This window comes from Anarrhichthys ocellatus, unplaced genomic scaffold, assembly GCF_004355925.1.
Source record: "Anarrhichthys ocellatus isolate YVR2014 unplaced genomic scaffold, GSC_Weel_1.0 scaffold72, whole genome shotgun sequence".
NCBI classification, from domain to species: domain Eukaryota; kingdom Metazoa; phylum Chordata; class Actinopteri; order Perciformes; family Anarhichadidae; genus Anarrhichthys; species Anarrhichthys ocellatus.
In genome coordinates this window covers 1,064,393-1,085,863 of record NW_022280102.1, presented here as the reverse complement: position 1 = coordinate 1,085,863, position 21,471 = coordinate 1,064,393, and the positions used below count along the sequence as shown (strand labels likewise).

The window sequence follows — 21,471 nt, the reverse complement described above, 5'->3', positions numbered from 1 at the left end:
AGAGAGAGAGAGAGAGAGAGAGAGAGAGAGAGAGAGAGAGAGAGAGATAAAGGGTTTAGGTTTATGTGAATGAATAAAAGGACTTGCAAGAGAGCATGCTTTAACAGCTTTAAATAGTCGATAAAAATCCCATAAAATCAGGTGTAAAGAATTAAAAGGAAGTAGAAAGTTGGTTCGATTTCAGAATATCCAACGTGTGAAGACTCAACTGCATTATATCTAGATAATATATTCCATACAGTCCTGTGATGAAGGTTTAATGGTAACCCATGATTGAACTCTCTATGCTTAACAGAAAAAACGCTCCTACCTGCATTTAAAATAATCTTAACACTGCCTTTCTATAGACTGCTATACTTTGAACCCTTTTAAAAGCAGCATGTGTCTCCATGTGCAATGCATGCAGTGCATGCCATACACTGTTCTGTACATATACTGTGCCCTTTGAAAAGCTCTCATGCAATTTCCTTGGTTTTACCATGTCGCACATAAAGTAAGACTGATGTAAGCTCGCAATGGATTATCTCACAATGAAGCTAAACTGTTGGCACCTTCATAGTGCTGGTTCCTGCACCATTTCACATTTATATGCAAATGTGTGTTAGCGTTTAGGAATGGTGACTCAAATCAAATGTAAAATACAGTTTGAATTTTTATTTTAAAGGATCAAGCAATGATGAAGATTTTTTTTAATCAATATGCATAATGTGCAGGGTATGAATCAATTTAAATCACAACGTAAAGAGAAATTATAAATGATATCCTTCTAAGAAAGAACAACATTGTACAAATCCTTCCGGCACATTCATACAAACGAGGTCAAACGTGGTTAGTAACACTTCACTGCATCCCCACATTAACAACCCTACGCTTTTATGCACAGTTTCGTATTTGTATGAATCCAAACTAGATGCCCATCTTCACTTACAACTTCACGTCCCCAAACTCCATCCCATCCCTCTGGTCCTGTCGCACCCGAACGTCCTTGTTACGTCACCACCACAACAAACAACACGTGAATCTGTCCAATCTCCGTCCCCTTCCTCAGTCCTCACAGCATATCACAAAGCAACGTCACCTGAAACTGGCTTTGCTCAACACTCGCTCACTCAACAACAAAAGCCTCATTCTGAATGAATTCATAAAGGACAGTAACCTTGATTTCCTCTGCCTCACTGAAACATGGCATAAACCCCTGGACTGAACCAGACCACTCCCACAGGATTCACATACATTGACAAACCTCGTCCTGAGGGGCGGGGAGGTGGTGTTGCTGCTGTTTACAGGAAGGACATTAAAACAACCACCATTCCCATTCCTGTCGTTCATTCTTTTGAACACCTTGCCTTCAAACTCTCTGGTCCCACTCCTTTGGTTACTGCTGTAATCTACCGTCCCCCGACGCCAAATCCCTCCTTTCTCTCTGACTTTTCAGATTTTGTGACTCAGCTATGTGCCATCTCACCTTCTGTTCTCCTCCTAGGTGATTTTAACACCCACATTGATAACACTGACTGTAAATCTATGACAGAATTCCTGGAACTACTACAATGCTTCAACTTCACACAACATATAAACTTCCCCACCCACAGCAGAGGTCACATCCTGGATCTGGTCTGCTCCACTGGTCTCACAATACTGCAACTCTCCAGCCTCAACCTCAACATCTCTGACCACCTGGCTATCACCATGGACATTGACATCCCTATCCCCATCCCAAAAGCTAAGCGCAACATATCCTTCAGAAACCTCAAATCTATCTCCCCCACAACTCTTTCAGCCTCTCTTGCCAGTACCATGTCTGCCTCCCCTGCCCGCTGTCTGATAATCCCTCCGATCTTGTAAATTACTACAATAACACACTCTCCTCCTGTCTTGATCAACTGGCTCCCATGAAAACCAAAACTGTCTCATTCACACACTCGGCTCCCTGGTACACTCCCGAACTCCACCAGATGAAATCCCGAAAGCGCCACCTTGAAAGACTCTGCAAGAAAACCGGTTTAACAGTCCATCTCCAAGCCCTCTCCGACTACCTTCAACAATACAAAGACGCTCTCATCTCAGCCCGGTCCACCTACTACTCACACCTCATACAGTCTGGCTCCTCTAAACCAAAGGCTCTCTTCTCCACAATGAACAAGCTTCTCAAACCCAAGGACAACACCTCCACATCCACAGTGAACAAATGCAACTCTTTTCTTTAATTTTTCCAAACAAAAATTGACACCATTTACAGTAACCTGAACACCTCCCCCGCCTTTTCCATCTCTCCACCTGCCCCCCCCTCCTCCACCCCTCAGCCCCTTTCTCAGTTCTCCCTTGTGTCCCCATTGGAGCTGCCTAACTTCACAACTGGAATGAGAAGCTCCACCTGCATCCTGGATCCCATACGATCTAATCTGGTCAAAGACTGTCTCCCAGCCATCTCACCACTCATCACAGTCATCATTAACTCCTCCCTCAGCTCCGGTTCAGTCCCTGACACACTTAAACTGGCTGCTGTCACCCCCATCCTCAAAAAACCTGGCCTTGACCCTGACACCATGAGCAATTTCCGTCCCATTTCCAACCTTCCCTTTCACACAACTCAAAAGCCCACCTCATCTCCAACGATCTGTTCGAGCCATTTCAATCTGGTTTCCGCTCACAGCACAGCACTGAAACAGCCCTCCTCAAAGTCACCAACGACCTCCTCCTCTCCTCAGATGCTGGTCACCTCAACATTCTCATCCTCCTCGACCTCACTGCAGCTTTTGACACTATCAACCATAGCATCCTTCTCTCCCGCCTCGAATCCTCCCTCAACATCACCGGAACTGCTCTCTCCTGGATTAAATCATATCTCACAAACAGACAACAGTTCATCAGTATCAATGACTGCACCTCCTCGACTGCTCCGCTGTCTCAAGGCGTCCCCCAGGGTTCGGTGCTTGGTCCTCTTCTGTTCATCCTCCTCTACTTGCTCCCTCTTGGTAACATCATCCGTCAACATGGTCTTCACTTTCACTGTTATGCCGATGATGTCCAGCTCTACATCTCCACAAAGGCCATTACCACTGCAACTCACTCCACTCTCACCAGCTGCCTCACTGACATTAAATCATGGATGCAAACCAACTTCCTCAAACTGAACTGTGATAAATCTGACATGATCATCATCGGTCCCAAATCCCTCAACAAAACCAGTCACAACTTCTGCCTCACCATCGACAACTCCACTCTGTCTCCCTCCCCACACATCCGCAACCTTGGAGTCATGTTCGACAGCAACCTCTCCTTTGAACACCACGTCAAACAAATCACCAGAACTGCCTTTTTCCACTTAAAAAACATAGCCCGTCTCCGCCCATCACTCTCCTCATCTGCTGCTGAAACTCTGATCCACGCCTTCATCACCTCCAGAATTGACTACTGCAACAGCATTCTTCACGGCACATCATCCAAAATCCTAAATAAAATCCAGTACATCCAGAACTCTGCTGCTCGCCTGCTCACCCACACCCGCTCCCGTGACCACATCATCACCCCTGTTCTCCAGAACCTCCACTGGCTCCCCGTCCCACAACGGATTGAATACAAAATCCTTCTCCTCAATCACAAAGCCCTCCATAATCAGGCCCCCTCCTACCTCACCGACGTGCTTCACCACCACACTCCATCCCGTCGGCTCCGCTCCTCTGATGCCAACCTCCTCTCTCTTCCACTCAGGACCAAGCACCGGACATGGGGTGACAGAGCCTTCTCCATATCTGCCCCCTCCCTCTGGAACTCTCTCCCCAAACATATCCGAGACTGCACTGATCTTTCCACATTCAAATCTCAAATCAAAACCCACCTGTTCAAAATTGCTTTTAATGTGTGACCGATACTGTGTATTTTATGTTTTTAGTGTATTGCTTTTATATATAATGATTTTAATGTAAAGTGTCTTTGAGTACTCTCAAAAGTGCTATATAAATAAAATGTATTATTATTATTATGATGCCTTCGACAGCTAAGAAGAAAATTGATCGCTAATGGCTCTGGAAGCAATGGAACGTCTTTCTAATGTCTTGTTGCACCGTGAGGAGAGAATCAAGCAGAGAGGAGTGAAAGGGTTTTTTTTGCTCCACCAAGGTCAATTCTTCCACGTTGATTTTATAATGAAGTAGAAAAGAGCTTGATGAACTTGCTTAATAGCTGTGTTTCAAAAGTTAGCGGTGGGAACAAAAATAATAACTGAGAACGTATTGTGTTGTAGTGTAGGCGTGGAGTAAAGCTATCTCTCTTTTATTGCCAAAACAAGTAATAGCTGGACAATGCATCGTTTGCTGCACAGAACCAAAGTTGTCGAGGCAGTGTTAGGTGTCAATGAAGTTGACAGCATCCATTATTTATGACGGCGTCCTCTACATATTCTCACAGACATTAATTAACAGGGTTTGTCAGTGGTTTTTTTATGTTACTGGAGGCATCTTGACCGGGCTGGCAGAAAACAAGAAGTGCATACGCAGAGCTATCTATCATTCATTTGTCATCATTTACATTTAGGGTGGGGAAGGGGACCTAATTGTATAACCCAAGCCATGTTTTATCCCTTATGGGAATAACCATTGGAATAGTACTTACCCCGCAGAGTTTAAAGCTAGATTTCAGATTGGTGTCACTGGAGTTAATCCCATTATAGGGGCAAATAGAAGCCAGGGTGAAAGAAGGGATATGTATAGAGAGAAAAAAAGGATCAGTGCAGAGATTCAGCCAACCACGCTATGTAGGGGTGCTCATGGTTTAATGGATTAAACCCAGTCAAGCCATGATGATTAACCTGACCCCCGTGTTGGAGAGCTGCCCCCTTACACCTCAAAGCTTGGGAAATATGTGATTGTTCCTGATCCGGATCATGGGAGGTTTGCATCCAAACTGTCCGCAATCGTGGCCACCAAACAAGGCCCTTGCACACCCCGCAGATCCATCTGTGAAAGGCAGATGACGGGGGAGTTTGACTGGTACAACGCACCACGACATGACTCACAGATGGGAGCCAGCTCAGGCAGGATTTGTCACCATAAAGGGAACGGTGTCTGTATATGTGTACTGCATGTGCTCGCGTGTATGCACGTCTTGTGAGGGTGTCTGTGAGCACGTAAATACACGAGTGGTGAGACTGCGGTGTTGACTTTCAGCGGAAAGGGGGTGGGTGGAGGAGAGGCGCTTTGACAAGTGTATGATGCATGCTCCTGTGACGGCAGCAGCCATCAGAGAGCAGCGGGCTGTCAGAGACCGACAACCCAGACGGGAGGAGTTTGGCCCGACCCCTGTCACTGGGCCTAAACAGGTCAGAAAAGCCCTTGATACATAGCCCTCGTATCATACTGACTTTTGGGGATTTTTTTTTTTTTTTAAAGCAGATTGAAGCCCGAGAGCTAAAATAAAGCACAGACACCACAGGTTGTACTTTAAAAAAATGACAAGTAGAGTGTGGGAGTTAATTGAAAGCAATTCTGTTCCTGCAGGGTTACAGCCTCTCTTCCTTTGAAATCAAATGTACTGTACCACCTTAGCATGTCCTCACTTCGGATCCCACTAGATTCTCAAATAAGACACAGAAGCAAATCACTGCCGCAGCTATAGCACTCTTTATCAAGCTGAAGCAGCAAAAGTTTATTTTCACTTTCAATTTAGCATTTATGAGGTAAAATATGTCAAACTTTGTAAGAATTGGGTTGCAGTGCTAAAAATTACCATTCTACCATGATTAGTGATGTATAGTGAGCGAGAACGGGCCAAATATAATCTGTCAGTCTCCTCTGTTCAAACAGACATCTGCGCTCCTGTAGAGATAATATATCTCGCCCATTCCTTCATTCTGCTCATATCCAAAACCCATTGCACAGCTATATTTAAAACATGATCAAGGTTAGGTAGTTTAGTGATGATTACAAGTTTGTACAATGCGATACAATGAGGTAGAAATGCATAAGGTACTCGGTATGATAGAAGTTTACCGTCCTGCAAATCAAGCCAGACAAAAAGCAACGAACATTACTAGAATATTCAAGTTTCATCTTCGCATTGTGTACACAACTGCTCAGGTCAATGTCCACAGCCATTTCACTCTCAATGAAGGAGAAGGAGCAGACTTCTCCCTTTGTGGACTTTCTCCTCCTGTAGTCAAGTAAAAGAATGCTTCAATGCTTCTGTTCGACTCAAACAGGGCTCTGCCTTTACCCTTAACCATTATCAGGCTCAGTCCTAAAAATGGAAGAAAAAAAATAAGGAAAGCTGAATCTTGAGTAGCCCAACATTGTGATCTGTAAATAAGAACAGAACATTTCATCTGTCGGTTGAATTTAGTTGATTTCCTAAGTACCTATATGAGCTGTGGAGAATATTTCTTAACATCAAGGAGCTCCTAACAGATTGATACCACATTCGAGACTTGATGAATTGAAACGATGTACCTTTTCACAGGATTGACAGTAATGAATGTTATGAAAAGCGTGATGATTTACATTTAAAGGACGTTTCGCAGCCAACTCTCACTTGCCAGTTTCCGACACGCATGAAAGCATAGAGAACGAGCAGATTTTTTCTTTTTTTTAGATCAACCCATTCTTTCATTTGCATCAATCCTGCAATGATACTGTGACTGACAAAAGAAATGAACAATGAATATGATTTTGGAGTGATGGATTACCAATACAGAGAAAGTTACTTTCTAATCATCTGTAAATTGGCTCTTCACTGTTTTGAAAGAAATAAAATATGATTGCCACTGGGAAGGTTGGAAAAAACAAATGGTTGGCAGTGATGCAGAGTACATGTGATGTACAGTAGATGGATTAAAATGTGCAGAAGCGGCAACGTGGCCCTTTAACCATTTAATTGCTGCTACAGTATGTGCAGGCCAGGAGGAGACGTCTGAACAGGCCTCAGGCTGCCTGACCTGAGCGTGAAAGATAACGTAATTAAAGGAGACATCAGCTGAGCCTTGGAGCTTACAATCTACAGCCAACATCAACATGTGGAGTTCAGCAATGTCTTGAAAATCCTACAGTAACTTACTAGATATCCTAACATATACAGCTGCTCTCCAACACGGCAGCACAACATGATGAATTTCATAAATGTTCAGGGAAATCTAAAGGAAGCTACAGTGGGCACTCGCTGAATGCTGGGCTACTCAAGATAGGATTAATAGGAACAAATACAATTTCATTATCTTCTGTGGTTGTGCAATAATACCATTATGAGACAGGTTTTTGGAGCACAAAAGTTGGATTTACTCACTTAACTACTGTTTCCTAACAACCAGATATGGCAGCAATAAAGGTCATCTTGTGATTGTGTCATCAACTACCTTACAGTAGGCGACAGTAAAAGGAGTCGTATGACTCAAGGTTCAAAATAATCATACAGTAATCGCTTTGAATATGCTCCGGAGTCCCAATATAGTGCAGGGAGAAAATGAGGGTCAGGGCTCCATTCTTCAGTCAACATGTTTATCAGCTCAAACTACTGTGTATCCTGACTCAGCTGGTTTCTCATTGTATATGGAAGATAGATCATGTTAATCTTACCTGGATCATGGCAGGGTAATATGAAAGAGTGGTGAGGAGCAGGAGGTGAGCACTTTAACATCCTGTGTGAGAGCAAATGCAGAAGCTGTGCATTTAGCCGTGCTGGTGGAAATATGACTCGAATAGAGTAACATGGATTTTCAGTGAGCAATTTCCTTAGGTTCCTTCGGTTTACCGGTCTTCGGTCTCTGTGAAGACCCAAACCACAAACTAATCTTCAGAGGGTGTCTGCGCAAAAGATCCTTGGTGTGGCTGAGGATGAATGAATTTAAAGCTACAATAAATGAATCTCATCGAAAAACACTGGAAATACAACGAAGGCTTCTAAAATGTTGTTTTGATTGTGAGATTCTTGGCAATGTTTTAATTTTCTTCTGAATAGAAACTCAGCGATCAATCCTGTCTGAGACACATTTCTGAAAATGAGTTTATAGATGGGATGAGCTTGAAATAAGCCTGGACTCAAGACAGATTTGAGTTACTGAAAAGCTTGCGTCAGACCATTAATATAAGACCAACCCCTTTCGGAACTTGCATACAAATAAGTGAGCTAAGGAAAATGTTGACACAAATTTAAATAGTGCCACTGTAAAACAGCAACGCTTTTCATCTTCAAATAAAGGCATGCAGCAGTCTGTACTTATAACATCAAAGAGTCTGAATCCGACATCAAAACATATCTTACTGACATAAATGACTGAAAGAAATGTGTATGAAATAAATATATATTGAGTGCGTAATGCCAAAAAAAGTCCTCTTTTAAGTATATTTTATGAATAACGATGGCAGCCTGTTGATCCAATCTCAATCTCTATCTCTGTCTTTCTCAGGCAGAGAATTTGCCATGAAATTAGAAAACCTTTTTACATTAAGCTACCGCATGTATTGAGGAAGAGAGTCAGTAAAGTAAAATAAAATATGCAAGTGATGCAAAGCTGCAAAACCACACTGTCGTCTGGCCTGTAAATTGACCTGAACAGCATACAGAGTGGATTTTGTTGTTTTATCCACTCCACTGCTGCTGCTGCTGCTACTGCAGTAAGTTCCCAATGCCTGATAAATAACTCTGTAGTTTGAATGGACTCAATACTAAATAAATCTTAAAACATTCCCTTGAAATAGGATTGGTTTCACCAAACCATAAACATCTTTTCACATAATGCCCTCCAACCTTCTGGAGAATAGCCAACCTCGAGTAGATTGTGTGTTTTGTTTGATGATCTTCATACTCAACCTGAGGGCACACATCACCGCCCACAACAATACTGCACCTACATAGTCGGGAAGAATGTCCAACTCTCTCAACACAGCTTCTAAGTGAAATGTAGCTTAGACAGCTGACTTCTCATGACAGTGAAAAAGTGTGAGTCCTAATTAAGTTTAATAAGAAAATCCTAATATGAACCCAAAGAGTTGATCCAAACCTGCATATGGGGCTTGGTTCAAATCCCTTTGAGATTGACTATCAGCCTCCCTTTGAATCTATTTTCTCAGCCAACGTGCTGCCTCTCTGAAGGAAACTAAAAAGGGATGAAAGTTGGCATCTGTCTGCCGTGGAATCAAGATTCTCTGCTGCGCTCCGACAGCAGTGTTGAAACGCCCGGGACGACGAATGAAACGATCACCATCTTTGACAATCTCTGCTGCAGATTGCAGAAGAGCTGCTGCATATATGCAAACAGTGGCAGGATCCATAAATGATACACCTTTGAGAAAAGAGCAGTGTGGGTGTAGCATTAACGGAGCACTCTTCCGAAAGGCAGCTCTTTCAGTTGTCTTATGAAAGCAACCCGCATCTGTGGCAGAGGTGAATACAGTGGGGTGTTTGCAGAAACATGAAACATTTTACTCCAAGAACCACTCCGGTTTGTTTTAAGGTTGCCATAATGTGTCTGGTCTCTCCTGCTCTCGCCTTTTCAATTTTCCTCCGTGGCAAAACGGTTAAATGTTGGAGTTATCTACGTACTTCAGCAGTCCCTACTTAACCGCTGTCTTGGGACAATTTTATTTGGAAAAATGTCACTTAACCATCCCCTGTCTAACACCACACACTGTCACAGTCCAATATTGCTCGGTCACACTTCCCATAAGCTTAGTGGCTGCAACACCAGCGATGACTTTATGTGCTGAACGCAGCTTAAACAAATGAGTCCCTTACCCATCAGTAATAGACGCATTGTTTGATTTATCTTGCAGAAGTACTGATGTCGTCCACAGTCAAACTGAAAGAACTGGAGTATGTTGTGGCATGTTGGCTCCCGCCGCTGACGGAGAAAGACAGTTTCCCGAACAAAAAGACACCAGCCGAATAACAGCGCAATGGGAAAACTTGTCTGTATATTTCCAAGAGAGCTGTGAGTTGAAATTCGCTACATGCTTTTAATTAACGACAGAGAGGAAGTGGATGGAAGAGGACGTGGGAAGAGCGACCACAGACAATCAACATAAATATCCTACAACGGGGTCTGAAGGGAAGGTGGCAGCAGGCATTGGACTGCCAGCCAAGGGTCTGATTAATGACAGCTCTGTAGTCTGGAGGTGGTTTTATTCGCAGTCAAGCAGCCTATCCCCGCTGCTCAGAGCAGCCTCGGAAGTAGATTACTCCTCTACAGATTCACTCATTATAAATCAAACAGGAGACATTATCTGCAGGAATATCTTTGCTATATCTAAAGCAAATGTGTTAAACTGTGTGAATGAACGACTTGATTGGTGAATTTGCCTCTCTTTGCATATATTTAGTGGTGGAAGAAGTATTCAGATCATATACATTGCAATACCACAATGTAAAAATACTCTGTTAGTCTGTCCTGTATTCAAAATTTAAATTGAGGTATTATTAGCAAAATGTACTAAAAAGTATCATACCTGAAAATACTTGCTATCGAGGTAAATAGCATCGTTATATCATCGTACATCGTATTAAAACAGTTTATTTTGAGTTTATTATTTCTGAGGCATCAAAATGTTGTGTACTTGCTAATTTATGTCTGCTGTTGGCTAGTCTATTCTACAATGATAAATCATTATTCTATAAATGAATAATATGTTTTGACCTACAAAGTAAGTAGAAATTGTCAATTTAATGAAGTGGAACAAAAAGTACAATATACAATTCTAAAATGCAGAGGAGTACAAGTATGAAGTGGCATGAAACAGAAATACTCTTCTAAAGTACAAGTACCATGCATGCAAATGTACTTTGTTACATTCCACCACTGCGTGCATTGCATAAACAACAACTACATAGTTTCATAGTGATGGGCTGAGAACTGCAAACATAAATAATAGTAACACGGAGAGCAGAATGTCATATGCAATGACATTCTGCTCTCCGTGTTACTATTATTTATATATATATATATATATATATGAACATTAATAAATCTTTTCAAAAAAAGCCAAATATGAGAAAGGGCACTCTGTCATGCACCCTGGAATGACATGCACGTCTAGAGACAAAAAATTGAGCAAGATGGAAAAGCTGCTGTGACCGAGTCTTGGATGACGGGGTTAATTTTTTATCTATTTGGAACTGTTGTAATATTAATCTCATATGAATGCTGACATTGTAAAGACTGTTAAATGACCGCTCTCAAAGCTGTACATTGGCATGAGATGACATTTGTGTCACAATCATTTGTTTTGCAACTGTCTATGTTGATGCTGGTGTTTGTCATTAGATTTGAAAGGGATGGGCTGGAATTTGGTTGTGATGCACTACAAGAGAAGACGATGAATGGGCAATTTATACATGTATTCATGCCCTTGGTTCACTTGTTCTAACAACACCATTGTTGGCAAAGATTTTTCATTCGTTGTTATTTTTCACACTTTGTCCTTTGGCTGTTGTTAGAACAATATTCCCTGTAAAACTCTATTGTATTTAATACTGAAAAATGTGCTGCCAATTTGCAGAATATGTAGACAAACATTGTGTAGAATGTAGTGGACTCATACAGACCGTAGTGTAGTTGTTTGAGCTATGTACGATGGGAAATTTATTCAATTATGGTCATCCTAGACCATTCACAAGTACATCTTATGGGACTGATTGTTACCTGTGTAGCAATAGTATTTTTATTTGTTTTTGACAATTACTGTGAAGCACACATCCCCTCTGCAAAGCAAGATTGATAATTCAAAAAGCAGAGTGATTTGCTGCAAGTAAACAGAGCCGCTTTAAACACCTGCTGAGGATCTTCACTTCTACTCCAGTTTAATGTTTGCATTTTACAGGCACAGCTCCGCATGTAGGATTATTGGTATTTTGAGCCGATAAAGATCTTACAAACAGCAGTGAAAAGAGCCGACACGCTGCCCTCTGGATGTCCACGGGACAGGTGTGTATTACATGTTTGAGGTTTGAGTTAGGTGTGCAAGAAAATATCTACGATCATGAGATGATGTTTTGTGATACTGTATTGATTCTAAAAATACACTATTTTTAATGAATAGGTTATATGCAAAGATTTGAAGCAGACAATGGCTCGGATTGCACAAAACGTAGTGCTGTATAGTGTTGGATGTTACAGGGGCTGTAATGAATGCAAATGCTGATCCCACTCTTCTGATTGCACACACAAAAAACTGTTTAAATCGGATTTTAAGGTGGTTCTTTATACTATGACAGTTTTCCTAAAATAAGAAATAAAAAAAATTGCAATATGTCTCCTTGTCTACAGTATAGCGGTATATCGCAATATACTGAATCGTAACCCTGTTTAATTATACATATTGTAACGCTATATTCTTGCCAATAAACAGCCCTAGTTTGAGATAAAAAGCTAAAAAAAAGGTAAAACTGCAGTGTTTCATCTCACCACTCCACCTGTGCACAGCTCTGTTTTATTCTTCTTTATGCTCACAAGCCCAAACTGCTGCTGTCAGCCGTCAAAACCCCATCATTGCTCTTAAGATAACATCAGTCCTTGTTGTCTGATCCACTCTGCTTATCTGAGACCAATTGTCTACATTCAACATCAGCGAACCTCACTGGCATTGTTCTGAGGTGGCTTCACAATAAAGGCCTCCCACTGCTTTCTAATGAAGTTATTGTGAAGCACATGCAGGAAATGTTAGGCTGGTATCAACGGTAGCTTGATAAATGAACACAAGCTCACTGCAGCAACAGGAAAAAACGGAAACGACAGCATTGACTTTGCCATTTGCGTGACAGAATGACTTCTGGCAAATAATGGTAAATGTGGCAGTATTACACACGGAAGACTGGTGGATCATTGAAAATGCAGACGTGGCACACCGCCATGAGTCGATGAATGTAGCAGAGAAACTACATTAACGTCTTTCTATCAGGAAACAACAATTCTGATCAGAAAACATAGGTCGACACAGCATCCTGTGACATTAACATGTACAGTGTGTGTAATGTTCTAAGGATTCAACATTTCGACTTTTCAATTTAATAAAAATGCAACTTGATGTTGATCTCTGACTGAAAAATCCCAACTGGAGCAAGAAATCAAGAACATAAAGTCAAGGGGGGCGAATATATTTTTATATGCAACACATGCTGTGCTCACGACTCTCAGCTCTCAGAGGCACTGACAATCATTTGCTCCTCTTAAGTCTAAAAACTTTCAGTTCATGTTTATTGTGAAGCACACGAAATCCAAGCACTTTGGATGGTTGTTTTCTTTCCCCAAAGCGAAACAAATGTGTCCGAAACATGAACACGGTATTCGTTTGTGTACGTACATTAGAGTTCTTTTTTGGCTCATTTCCCTTCTCATACCTTCATTTTCCATTATTCATAGAACATTTCACATTTTGTGATTATGTTTGTTTAGTTTGCATTTATGGGGCAGAACCCGTATTTGAACCATTAATTCACATAATTAATTTGCTGCTCAAATTGAAGGAACATAATAAATACCAGTATCAGAACTGCGGTGCTTTGGAGACACATTTAATATGTAACAAAATGTGTAAAAAGGCTCTGAGATCATGAAGAAATCATGAAACAAAACTGGTTAACAACCAAACACACGTAAAGGGGAGCGCTAACTCGTCTTAACGCCAGTGTGTGTATGACAGTTGCAGGTCTGCAGTGGTCCTCTTGAACCTGAAATGAGTTACTAGAAGCAAAGTGAAGGCAGTGGAACACTGTCACACTTCAAACAGCTGTAGCCCTTCCCTATAGTCGTACTTCCACTCCAGCCTCATTTCAATATTACATCCCAGAGAGCTCCTACTTTGAACTTTCTCTACTTGTTTTCTCATACCTGGCACTAGAATGCATCTTTGTGTTCAGTAACGAATGAATTTTGTTCCAAGTCACATGTTTCTCATGAACAGCAGGTTTATACAATATTAAATGGGCAATGCTGTGTGTGTGCCAGTGGTTTGGGCATGAAAAACATCTGGCCAGCTGTGCTGTACATCATTCATTAATTTAAGACTTAATTATTTTTGAAAGAGAGTGACCCAATTACTTGACTAAGTTGGACTGTACAGGTGGATGTTGCTACTTGCTGAACATTTTCGTCTGTAGCACCTCCGCTGCGGGGTCATCAAACCGGGTGCCAGTGTTTATTGATACATCGCTCCTTTAAGGTGGTATATTTCCTGATGGCGGAGCAGTGGGGAGTGGGGGTCTCCCTAACAAAACACCTTCAGCTATGCTTTGTTTGACAGACTCCAATTCCTGTTCTACCTCTTTAGCTGTTGCCAAAATTTTTCCCTTCCCTTCTTCCTCTTCTTTTGTTGTTCTACATAGCTTCACCCCAGTTTCAACTATGTCCTGAAGGAGCCGCGGTGTAGAAGCATACTTCCATCGGGTAGATGACAGTGGTCAAGCCTGCCTCCCTGCACTCAGCTGCCAGCTCTGAATATTTCATCATCTTACGCTTGTGGGCAGCCCGCACTCCCTCCTTCAAGAAAAATGGTGAGCTTGATGAGAAGACCGGTCTGAACAGCACTATTGATCTCTGAAGGCAACTGCAGCTGTGTACCGCGGCTGACACTCGTCTTCCAATCATTGCCTGGAGAAAAGAGTCTTGATCAGCCTCGCAAACTAGTGTCTCTAGTGCTCTCACTCCCCATGCCTGTATGTGATCTCATCAGATGTGGGATGGTTGTTGTTCATGGTGTTCCTGCAGGACCTACTCATGCCATCTGTAGTGCCCCTGGGGCAGTGCAGTCTTACACGCTGACAGGGTATATCGGAGGCTAGCATTGGTGATATCCAAGATGGGGCAGCCCTCTTCACTGCTGAAGATTTTTTTTTTATATACTGTATAATGCAATGACAGGTCTTGGATAAGTGACACTAAAAATGCACAGTGCAAGTGGAAAAAAAAGTATTTTGTTCTCTGCCGTCAGCGAAGTTGACAGTTTGCCCACCTGCCGTCGCTTCACCTTCAACACAAAGTGCTGTGAAGTCCACTAGCTAGCTCTGCGTGGACAGCGAAGAGGCAGCTGGGGAGGAAGAATTAGCCAATCCAGCAGCCAGTACACAGACAGACACCACTAGACTACTTAATGCTGAAGAAAAAAATGGGAACAGAACTATAGTTGCAAGACTGTTATGTAACGCAAGTACGGACGTAGTGGCACCAAAAAGCTCTTCACGACTGTGCATGAGCCTAATGGAGCAAAAAAAGCTCTTCACAACCCAAACCTAATAGCGACAGCTCTTAGAGGGCAAATGCTATAAAACCTGTTCTTCGTATACAACCGAGCCTGATTCTTCAATAAGAGAAACATATTTACAGTAAATGTTTTCATTGATTTCCTTAAAAATACCTATCAAACGAAGCCCGGCTTAATTAAATGGTAATTATACTAAATTTAGGTCAGGTTTGTGATAATTATGTCGAAGTAACTTGAAGACAACTTGAAAACAAACAAGAGACTACTGAATACATGGACTAAATGCAATTAATATCAAACAATACATTAAAGTTAAACTTCAGAACTGCAAGATCATCATCAAAGTGTTTGATGATTGATTCTCCTTGTGTCATAATAATAATCTTTTAAATTACTTCGAATGTGTAACTTGTCCTTTATTTATTAGATGTAATTGTATTCATTCATTAGAAGAGTCTGTACACAATTGCAGATTCACGCCAATGACTAACTCCTTAAATGAAAATGTAATCAAATAAAAATAAAAGTCTGAACTTACTGCATAACAACTTTAACCTTCATTTCAGTCTGTTTTCATTATTAAAAGGTTTGCCTGTCAATGTAGCATACCCTTTTCTACTGTAGTATGCAACCACTAGTCAAAATGATCCTTTCATTATCATTCTAATTTTTGATATTTGTATTTACAGCAGTCGTAGTTTTTTAGTTTTTTTTACTGCAACATTAAAGTTTTAGACATTTGTTCATTACAGACTAGAAAAGCCAGTGACTTGAAAGGTTTGTGTTTGTGTCAACAGAAAACTGATTCATCATTGACTGTGGGTGTTTGATACCTTTGATTGTTTGAGCCTTCTATCAGCGTCAAGTCTCCACAGAACAAGGTAAAGAATTCATGACATGATCCCTCTCTCAAGCTGAAAGATTTTGTTTGACGGTGATGGGAGATGTTGCCCCACTTTCTGCTTCGCCCCCTTGGGAGCGGTCCTCACTCTTCCCTCTTCGCGTGGTTGGAAACAGAGAGTCAGGCGCGGTGAAACAACTGCACTAAATACAGCCCTGCAGTTACCATAGAAACCGGCGCTGGTGCATCCCTGACTAGTCCTACTGTATTTCATTTTGCACTTGACCCAGAAAAACACTGGGAGGTTGATGTTTTAGTTTCTTCCCAGTCAAACTTTTCAGTATAGGTGATATAACCGGCAGGAACAAAGAGCTGCGCCGTGAATGAGCAATAAGTAAAAAACCTGACGCTTTTCTAAAAAGGAGACAAAAGGGAAAAAACGCAGAGGTGTGGAAAAGATAGAGAGAGGAAAAAAGAAGATAAGAGAGGTAAAAACGTGCACACGAGTGATGAAGCCAAAGGCGCTTCGGGCAGAGTGAATTTACTGTGACAACAAAATCGAGTACCGCTGTGAGGCTGGCCATAGCTAAACTGGTCTGGACAGCACATGATCGCTTTTGAAATATATCAAGTCTTACTTGTGCCGACACCTTTTCCAAAGATAAAGCACTATGCGACACTGATTTTTTTTCCCTTCCTTTTAGGAGTAGTGTAGCAATGCTGTTATTAAAGTTATATAATGCAAGGTGCTGCACTGCATCAAATAGCATTGTTTCAGAGACAGCGCTGCCCATCCCTCTTTAAAAATTCTGACGTAGATTACATTAAAATCAATGCAATCCAAGTGCTTAGTGAATTATGTCATCTTTAGGAAGAACAACTTTATGCGTCAGGAGCTACAGGTCAATTACCAGAAAGCTCAGTTTTTAATTATAAGATTTTCATTATACCGTTCTATTGGCCCCCATGATGTCCAGGCATTTCACCATGTTCATTTTAAACTGCACTCTCAGTTCCACCGGGACATCATTATAGTGTCCAAATAGGTCAGGAGCAGTGCATTATACTGCAGCCAGGCTTTAATCTGCTGAACGTCATAAAGCCTCTATATCATTACCACACTTTTTAACAACACTCGGTTGTTCCCACGTGTGTTTATAATGTGATGATGCTCACAACGTACGTGATTTCACACAGTCTTTTGCACTGAATAACAATAGCGAGTAGATGTAACACGAGTATGAGTACGTGAGGTTTGTATAAGAACGGAAGCAATAAATGATGCAAAGGAGATACACTAAACGACAGCTACATTTAGTGCTCTGGACATCCTAAACATGTGCAGGGCAGGCTCCCAAATCTATCACGCTAACAAGTCACAACTGATCGCTGAAGTCCTCGCACTTCACAGGCATTCCTGCTGCTAACTTTCCAATTTCGTGGCTTGCAGGTCAACTGTATTCTGCGTTCGCAGGAAAATAACATCAGGGCTGGTTATACAAAAATAACTTTCGCAGTCATCAGATATAATAAAAAAAACATGCCATAAGGCTATCAGAGGAGACAAATAAGGGAGGGCTGAATGCATTTCCTGTGATAAAGCAACAAACGTTGGGTATTTATGAGAACAAAGTCTACATTGTATATTACAGTAAGTCAGTAGGCCTGCATTTTATACACATACTGTGTTGTATTCAAATATTTCAGTGCCTTTTTAACACTTATTTTACGTAATTTTTCTTGCTTGCAGGAGGCAGTCTTTTTCTGCAATGTCACGTGGCAAACACAAAATACTAATCGAATGTAAATTGAATTCACCCACAAGATATGAGGTAATTTGTCGTCGACGTCTGAAATGCCCCCTTTTTCCCTGACTTCATAGGCAGAGCACCCAACTGAGTTGTGAGTCATTAGAATGTTACAAATAATAATTCTGATAATATTAATAATGTTTCAAACCAGTAGGGGTTTTGGTGCAATTAATTTGCACCTCAATATACTTTTTTGAACTGCTGTTTTTGTCGTGAGTACTTTCACAGAGTAAAGTATTACGCAGCAAAAGGGAAACATGCTTTTTTTCGCAGCGCGAATAAAGGCATCAACCAATCATTTTGTACGGAATGGGTTTAGTTACGTTTATGTTTATGGATATGGAATTATAGGATATTGAATTCAGATAAAAACAGCAGTTCTTCCGGCAATCTTCCCGTCCACGGGCCCATAGAGCAAGCACAATAGTGTTTCCTTTAACCCACCTCCCAGCCCTCAGTTTGGGCTATTAGTGCATTTACAACTTTTAGGACGTATGATTTAAATAAGGGATATTCAAGTGTTGGTACAGGAAGTTGATAGATGTCTCCTACCCTGATCTAAGTCTATGTGAAAGAAGAGTCTTTTTGAGCCCCATGGCATTATGTGACAAACCCGGAAAAATACCATTTAGCCACTATGTAAAATTTGCTTCAAAGCTCGACATTGCTACACTACTCCTAAAAGGAAGAAAACAAATGTCAGAAAGTATTTAAGCCTACGTTGATTGACTAATTGATTGATCAACAAATTGTTTCATCTCTATAGCTCAATGGTGATTTTCTATGTCCCCCCTTTAGGAAGGGCAGAACAAAGGACACCATACAAAAGTGCCCTTCTAGCTGATACAGATTCAGTGTCAGTGGTTTCTCTTTGCACTGTGCCACCCGGCCACCATTCTTGCTCATTCAATAGCTGCTAAGGGAAAGAAAAAGGCTTCTCATTCAGCCCCATGTTCACAGACAGCTGGGATTTGAACCTCTGGTGGTCTAACCTTTAGCTTCCCATCATCCTATTATCCTGCAGCTGAAAAAAGGCAAATGACTGTTATCATATAGCAGCATTCACAAATAAAACTTTGCAAATGGTCCACTCTATTAATGTAACAGTCAATCAGGCATTCAGCAGCATTAACAGGCAGGCCAAAAGACCTAATGATTGAACATTTGTAAATTGGACTCATTTTCTGATTATATTTTTTGCATTGAGCTGCGGTGCTCCATAATGACTGTCTGCTATTGCGTAGGTTGCGCACTCCTGTTTTTGTCTATAATGGTAATTTGAATGGCATTGGCCTATAAACCTATGCTGCTGGATGGGGCTGAGCCAGTCCGCTGCAGTAGGAGCCTGGCGGCATCATATTACACTGCTGAAAATCTTCTACTCTGTGAGTAACTGTGAGCAGTATGGCACGAGACAACTGAGGTCTTCGTAAGTGTTTTTTGTGAGCACTGTTAAACGGAAAAGCACAAGAGTCATAGGGACATTACCACTTAAGGGTGTTTCACAGCATGGGAGGGGCTTAAAGAAACAACTTATATGCTACAAATGTATTTGCACTATGTGAGTGAATTGGCACAGAGCATTTACTGTATACAACACCTGTATAACACCACCTGCCACACAAATGCCACAGAAAATCTGAGCAAAACGCAGGACCAAAAGAAATAGCATGATGATGCTAAAAATGTGTTGTGCCTTAAAGCAAAAGTAAAGGGAAAAATGATTACACACACACACACATAGTATATGTATATACATATACATATATACGTATACACGTTTACATACATACATATATATATATATATGTTAACATATTATGTATATAGATCACCATAAAATGAACACATCAAAACACGTTGCCTTATTGAACAACATCTTAAGTTAGACATGATTACATGTAAATATAATGTCTTATGTCTCCTCTCATTTAAAGTCTTGATTCGGTGGAAATTCTCCGCAGATCAAAGGAAAAGAGCCGACAAGAAGAAGATTAAATTAGGTTAGATATAACCCTTGTAATGGAAGGCCTTGAGAGATGATTAATGGTAATTGTATGACTCGATCAGATAGTTCAGAAAGAAATTCAAATGAGACTGGGTGTGTCGGCTTAAATGGACAATGGTGAACAATGCTGGGTTTTCATATTCAATAGAGATACACTGTTGAGTCACTCTGAAATGACTTTGCAGAAATCCAATATAAAGTGAAGGAGTGGAGCTTTACATGAGAAACAATCTTCATAATCTGGAATCAATAACAATCTGTAACACGATCGCCGCTTCAGCTAAACAAATGGGGTATGTCATATAAAACAATGGTTTTAGAATATCAGAAATAATATTACAAACCTTTTATTGGGGGAAACAAATGGACAAAATAATAAAATAAGACAGTTTTTATACTTGATCTCATCTTGAGTTTGGAAACTACATACCGAAGGTGTGGAGTTTTAACAATGTGGGCAATTACCGTCAAAAGTTAAAAAGAAGTTATTAGTTGCATTATGGGAAATGTAGAATCAGTTGTTTGTAGAACTTGATCCATAGGGGGACTTTATCTTCGACTCTGCTGCATTGATTTTAAACATTATTTTATTTCTCCTCTCCCCCCAAACTTAGTGGAAGTGCAATACAAAATAGCTGGAACTGCCCTTTAACATTTCAACTTTCTCTGAAAGAAATTACAAAGAGAATAAGTCAGTGTTTTTTTTTCTACAATACAGTATGATCCAATATCTTAAGAAACAGCACATCTAAATTAAATAATTATATAAGTTGTTTAAGAATATTATTACTTTCTGGATATGTTATAAATCTAACAATAGTAAAATACCTGAACACACATACCATGACTACACAGATCACGTGAATCTGTGACTTGGATTAAAGCGGTTCATTGTTGGCCCCTGATGCACAGCATATGGACTCGCAACACACCTCATTAGCATGGGTGATTAACAGGCCAGGTTAACGGCTATCCTCCTCTAGGGATGAAGACGCCTGTACGGCAAATTGTGTTATCTCCAAAATCAGATCAGCAGCGGGGTGCCAGCTCTGGTGTTGGTGACACATCATACGTATTAGGTGGCTTTTGTTTGTGGTTACACGACTGAGCGTGAGAAACAATGAGGACACGAGCCAAAGTCACCGGGGGGGAAAATGTGTCACAACATAGCGACTGAGGGAAGTTGTGATGAGCCCTCCTGGATTGAAACACGCCCATCTCACGTTCAGAATTACTGAGAGCATGTTGGGAGAAAGTCCTAGAGCTGTTGGGGTGGTGGTAATAGGATGGCAGCCACAACCCATTAACGCAACTTAAAGAAAATCTATTTTGAATCTCAAGTTCAAAGACATGTCATTCAGTGGTTGACTGTGAGCTGGCTCTGGGGATTTCTCACTTGGCATTCCACATTCATCTTTATGAGTCTTTGAGGCACCTGACACACACACCAAGTGACAGCTGTTAGTTTCCTCAAGCGACCATGCAATGTTTGTTAGATTATCTGTAAACTAATGAGGTGTTATGAGCTATATTTTTGACTTTTTTCTTCCTAACCCGCAGGACTGCCAAAAAAAATAAGAAAATCTCCAATTTGCACAGTCAGTTCCTAAAAGTCTGTAGGCCACCAGAGTCTGC

General features: G+C 41.0%; 1 protein-coding gene across 1 annotated transcript in view; it reads right to left on the bottom strand.

Moving 5' to 3' along the window:
• lrfn1 (leucine rich repeat and fibronectin type III domain containing 1) overlaps positions 1-21,471 on the bottom strand; it is a 104,791-nt gene that overhangs the window by 57,592 nt on the left and 25,728 nt on the right. The gene's annotated exons all lie outside the window — the stretch shown is intronic.